General features: G+C 29.0%; 1 protein-coding gene across 1 annotated transcript in view; it reads left to right on the forward strand.

The window, feature by feature from the left end:
- LOC113377141 overlaps positions 1-6,000 on the forward strand; it is a 642,509-nt gene that overhangs the window by 300,810 nt on the left and 335,699 nt on the right. Inside the window, exon 3 of the mRNA XM_026617353.1 lies at positions 5,701-5,736. The gene's annotated coding sequence lies outside the window, so the exon portion shown is untranslated. The remainder of the gene's footprint in view (positions 1-5,700; positions 5,737-6,000) is intronic.

Raw genomic sequence — 6,000 nt, forward strand, 5'->3', positions numbered from 1 at the left:
TTTAAAAAAAAAACATTTTATTTGCATTGACGAAATAAACACCTGGCGAAATTTTTGGGAAGGAAGGTCAAGCTTTTCCTAAGATCCAAAGAAAAAAGTGAAAATAATGAGCATCATATTTTCAGATATTTTATAGAGATTATAATAATAAGTAGTAATAGTATTATAGTAATAAGTAAATCAATTTTTTTTTTAAATTTCAAAATTCTCAAAAATCTATTTTTTCAAAGTATTGAAAAAAAATTATAGTTTTTTTTTAAATTTAGTTTTTGGTACGGGAAGTTCCAGGAATTTGCCTTAAAACGCGATGCCATGCACCACTAATTCAATACATTTTTTTAATCAAATATAATACTGAACACACTAATCGTAGAAAATTAGAGAAATGCTTAGTTTGTACCAACCCTGCCCAATATTCAATAAAAAAGTAAAAACAATGCAATTTGGCGGTCAAAAACGATTATTGACATAAGAACATCATATTTTCGATATTTTATAGAGATTATAATAATAAGTAGTAATAGTATTATAGTAATGAGTAAGTCAAAAATTTTGAAAAAAAATTATAGTTTTTTTTTTAATTTAGTTCGGGAAGTTCCAGCAATTTGCCTTAAAACACGATGCCATGCACCACTAGTTCAATACATTTTTTTTTAATAAAATATCATACTGAACATACTAATCGTAGAAAGTTTTGGCGGCTACACCACAAATGCTTAGTTTGTACCAACCCTGTCCAATATTCATAGCGTTCATTCAAAATTATTAATATAGTTTATGCATAAAATAGAAAAATAACTAGCTGTAAGTGGAATTCTGTCTTAAGGCAATTAGGGCATCGTGCCTTAAGGCAAATTGCTGGAACTGTCCGTACCGCAATTCAAAATTCGAGTGATTAAAAATAATCAATAATAATAATCAATAAAAGTTGATCAATGATTTGAAACTTTTAATAGAATTTCGAACCATATTAAATCCTTCTATCTTAAATCATTTATTCTGAAATATTTTGGAAATTCTGAACTTTTTTTCAAAGCAATCGTACTGCTTTAACAAAATTTATACTTATTGTTAAAATCTCTATAAATATCTGATAATTTGATGTGAATATGTCTAATGTTCATTTTTGACCGCCAAATCCCATATCTTCTAATCTAACTAATCAGCACGTCTCCTTATCAATACAAATCGAATGTTTTTTGAATTATTCAAATCGGTTGATCCGTGTTCCCGAAATTGTCGACAAAAATATGTATCCGAACATGCATACATACACGCACACACACACACATACAACCATTTTTTCTAAGGTAAGCCAAAATGTTCAGAAGGTTTTGAAACGTAAAGATCTATAAAAAATTCATTTTCGATTTTTTTGCGATTACTATAACTTGCCCTACGGGAAGTTAAAGATTATAATTTTAACACTTTCTGACGTTGAAAGCCAAAAACAAATAATGACGAAACAACATAATGACTGTTAATTAATACCGTACATTCATTACGTAAAAGCTATTTTTAGTTTTCAATCGATAATAATTTCACTTTTCATTTCAACGAATTCTATTTTGTCCATTATTATCAATTACAAAATTATTTAATTACAGAAAGATATAATGACCTAAGTGTGAAGATAAATGCATTTCCATCCATCTTTTCCCATTCAACAGCGTGTTGCAAATCATCAAAACCTGTATGCGCCACAATACTAGTGTAATGATTTAGTAAATGGTAAAACTTTCTCGCAATTAGTCAGTTTTGTTTATATGTCTGGCAGGAGTTCGATTTTTTTTTACTACATCAGTCGTCATATACATCTTGACTGGAAACTAGTTATAGTGGCCGAAGAGCGAGACAAACTGGTTGGACTGGTACCGAGTCGAGCGCTAGTAAGAGCGGCTGGTTTGATTTGTGTTTAGCGAACACAACGCTCGACACCTAGTTAATTAGTAGCCACCTTCTAATATCTTAAGAAAACAATTGTTAGTGTTCCAGAGCACATGTATATCGTAATATGAATAATGGACGTAATATATAACGGTTGCGATACAGCAACTCCTCGAGGTGCGAATTTTAACCGGTGCCCGTTACAATATTGAATGTGGATGAAATTAGTAAAAGTTCACCGCAAGTCGCGAGTAAATAGTAATAGATCGGGCTAAGACGTTTTCACTTTTATTGTGGAATCAACTTGAGATTATTAATATGTATTCATTACATTATTAACTATTTTGTCATATATCGCAGCCTAAAAAATGAAATAATAATGAAAATTATTTTATTTTACCTATCGACCCTTGATATGTGCCATCATTCAGCAAATCATATAAGAAATCACAAAGCTCCAAATTAACAATTTTTTTAAATGAAATTTTAATTAACATTAACAACAAAAACAAAACATTATCATAATATTATACTATTACTATAAAATATTATTATATAATATTACATTATTTATTATAATACTCTGTATATAAATTCTTGAGATGGCATAGGATAATGGTGGATTAAGCTCATTATTTATTAAAAAAAATTGATGTTATATTTTTTTTTTTTTATTTTTTAATGTTGTCTATTGAAAAAGAGTGTAATTAGTACTGGAAACGTATGGGAATTCTTTATATATTTTTTAATACAATAGTTTTATTTGCAATAAGTCTATGGATGCCAAAACAGGAATATTTAATTATATGTATTTATGTATATTAGGGTGGTTCTTAAAGTGGACATTTTCGAATTTCCTTGCTACCAAGGGCTCAAATGGTTCCAAATTGACAAAACACAATTCTCTTGAAGTTTTAGCTCTTAATATTGTCTTTTAATAGTGTGCAATTCAATCAAAGTTTTGTTTGGAAATATCATACACTAATACTAAATATTAAGAGCTAAAACTTTCAAAGAATTGTTTTTTATAAATTTGGAACCATTTGAGCCCTGGGAACAAGTAAATTCGAAAATGTCCATATTAGGGACCACCCTAATGTATATGTATAATAATTGATTAATTAGTAATCAAATTCAAATGCTTCAAAATATTAAATCATCTAAATTTTATGAAACTTTTTAAAATCATTACATCTGTAACAATAATTCCATATAACTTCTAATTATAAAATCTTCTTTAAATAATAATTAACTTGATTGTTTCGTCTCGAGTCTCGGGTATTTTATTATTTTTTGAAATAAAACTGCTTCAGAAATTTGTTGTTCTTGAATTTTGTATAATTATAAAATCTTTTTTAAATATTAATTAACTTGATTGTTGATTTCGTCTGGAGTCATAAGTATTTTATACTATTTTTGATATAATATGGTACTTATATAAAATGGTAAGACTAATTATTATATTAATTATGTCTACACAAAAAATAAATGCAAAATAAGAAATTTAATATCACATTAATGTTGTTTATCTTCATGCACACGTTATATTATTAGTATAAATATAAACTATTTCTAACTTATCTTTTATAACATTTTTATATTACTCATATAGTATTTATTTAAATTTAAAATGTATTCGTTATTTTTATGTGGCATACACATCTTGTAGTTTTAGTGGTTAAAATTATGAGCATCTTTCTGAAGTTACAAGTTCGATACCCCTCGGGCAGCCTGATGTCAAGCAGTAGTAACATCGATTTCAACTTTAGAACATAGATAGCAATATGTTTCCAAGTTTGAAAATAGCCCTTACCGGCATTTCTACATTCAAAATAGTTATCAGGATTTAAACCATTCTAATAATAAATTCATCGAAAAAAGATAGGCCAACCGTTGCGTTGCCATCTATAAAGCCACTTCATTTAGAAGTCATCACAAAAACCTTATAAGACGATGAAGTTCTGATTGATGTTAATAATATATGTATAAATATGGTTATACTCATAATACGATCTTAGACATTTATATTAAAAGCATTTATTTCGATTATAATTTATTTTAGTTCAAGGAGTTATTTAAATGGTCACCTTTGGCCTTGAGTACAAATTTGGTTGTCTGGTGCTTCTCATGTAAAAATAGTCATTTCTGGCATTGCTGCATTCAATAAAATTTAATGAAAAATTCATGAAAAAAAGATAGGCCTACCGTTGGGTTGCCACCTTTGGCCATGCATTATATTGCATTCTTTTGGTTTAAGAAGATATGTGAATGGCCACTTTTGGCCATGAGTACATAATTCATTTGTCCGATGCTTCCACTTTAAATGGCCATATGTATTCTATTTCGGTGTCCTAGCCTCCCGTACTATGATTTAATATTTGTCAAAATTATGACAGGCTGCTTTCGGTTTCACAGTGTCAGTGTGTTGGTACCGCTATCTAATCGTGTGGCATTTAGTTTACTGAAGCGTTTCAGTGTTTATATTTGTCGTGTGAATTATTTATTAATGGGCCGTTCATTGCGCGATAAACTCGGTCGGGTCGGTCGGTCTTGAGAAAAATTAATTCGTTACAAAATGATTAAGATATGGACTACGGGGTAATAAGAAGTACTTGAAGATGACCTTGTAATAATTATACAAAGCCTTATAGTGTTTGATGGACGAAATCATTCCGAGAAGTACTATGGAATAAATGGTATGGGTAATTGAAATAGAAGAAATGCAACAAATGCTTATTTAAACTCTGATACCTTATCTACTTTCTCAGCAGTTATAACTAGCTTTCCTAGGGTAAGTCATAGAAATCGCAAAAAAACGAAAAGAAAATTTTTATATCTCTTTACCTTTTATCATACCTTAGAAAAAAATAGATATGTGTGTGTGGTGTGTGGTGTATTTGTGTGTGGATACAAATTTTCATCGACGATTTCGGAACACGGATCAACCGATTTGAATAATTCAAAAAACATTCGATTCCTACTGATAAGAGACGTGCTGATTAGTTTTTGGCAAAGCAGGTCTAGCCGTTTCGGAGATACGGGACAAAAACTGCCAAAAATGGTATTTTAGTTTTGAGATAACGGAGCGTCCGATTAAATAATTCTGAAAAGATTTTTGTGTTTTTATTTGTATTGACGAAATGAACAACTGGTAAATTTTTTGTAAGGCAGATGTAGCGTGTCCGGAGATCCAATAAAAAAGTAAAATATAATGCCATTTTGCGGTCAAAAAGAACATTAGACATAATGTACATCGTCAGATATCATATATTTTTTTACGAAGATTATAATAAGTACAATTTTTGTGTACATTTATATAGATTCCGTACCAATGTTTATACTTTGATTTTTCGACTTCAAATCAGCATGCAGCGCGATTGCCTAAAAAAATGTTCAAAATAAAAAAACAAATACAAAAAAAAAACAAAATATTGAAAAAGAATAAAAAATTTCAAGAAACTCAATTTTTTTTTTCAAAATTTCAACATTTTTTCAAAAATTTTTTTTTCAAAGTTTTTGTACTAGGTTTATAATATACCTTCTATAACTAACTTAGACTATAAATCATATACATATTTTAATACTTGCAATAAACTTTAATTCAATACAACGAACATCAATAAATTTTTGGTAGTACATACTTAGAATGTCTAAATCGAATGCCAATCCAGTGATTGGACGTCCGGGTATGATATCTTACATTTGTCAGGAAAATAATGACGCTTATCAAAATTTATATAGTCTGCATGCTCAATTACATTCAGCAAATTATTTGATGTTTTTATTTTATTTAATATCTTATATTTATTGCAGGTCAAGGTTACGCGTTTGGAGAAGGATCATACATATGTAAGTGATAATTTTAATTATATTTAATTATTTTACTGGCATGATCATTTACAAATGTTACACAAAATACTTGAAAGCTGAAAAATGCAAGCGCGTGATGCCCATGTGGGGTATTCGATTTTGATTACGGTTTTTGCATATCTGAAAATAAATAGATGACTAACCTGTTGCGTTACGATTATGTAACATATATATTTACCGATTTCCTAGAAAAATACATTTTTGGCAATATTCTTGCGACCACATTGCGGACCAAATGTAGGA

The sequence above is a fragment of the Ctenocephalides felis genome, unplaced genomic scaffold, assembly GCF_003426905.1.
Source record: "Ctenocephalides felis isolate EL2017-DRISC unplaced genomic scaffold, ASM342690v1 CF-g0.4_SCAFFOLD_01886, whole genome shotgun sequence".
Classification (NCBI taxonomy): domain Eukaryota; kingdom Metazoa; phylum Arthropoda; class Insecta; order Siphonaptera; family Pulicidae; genus Ctenocephalides; species Ctenocephalides felis.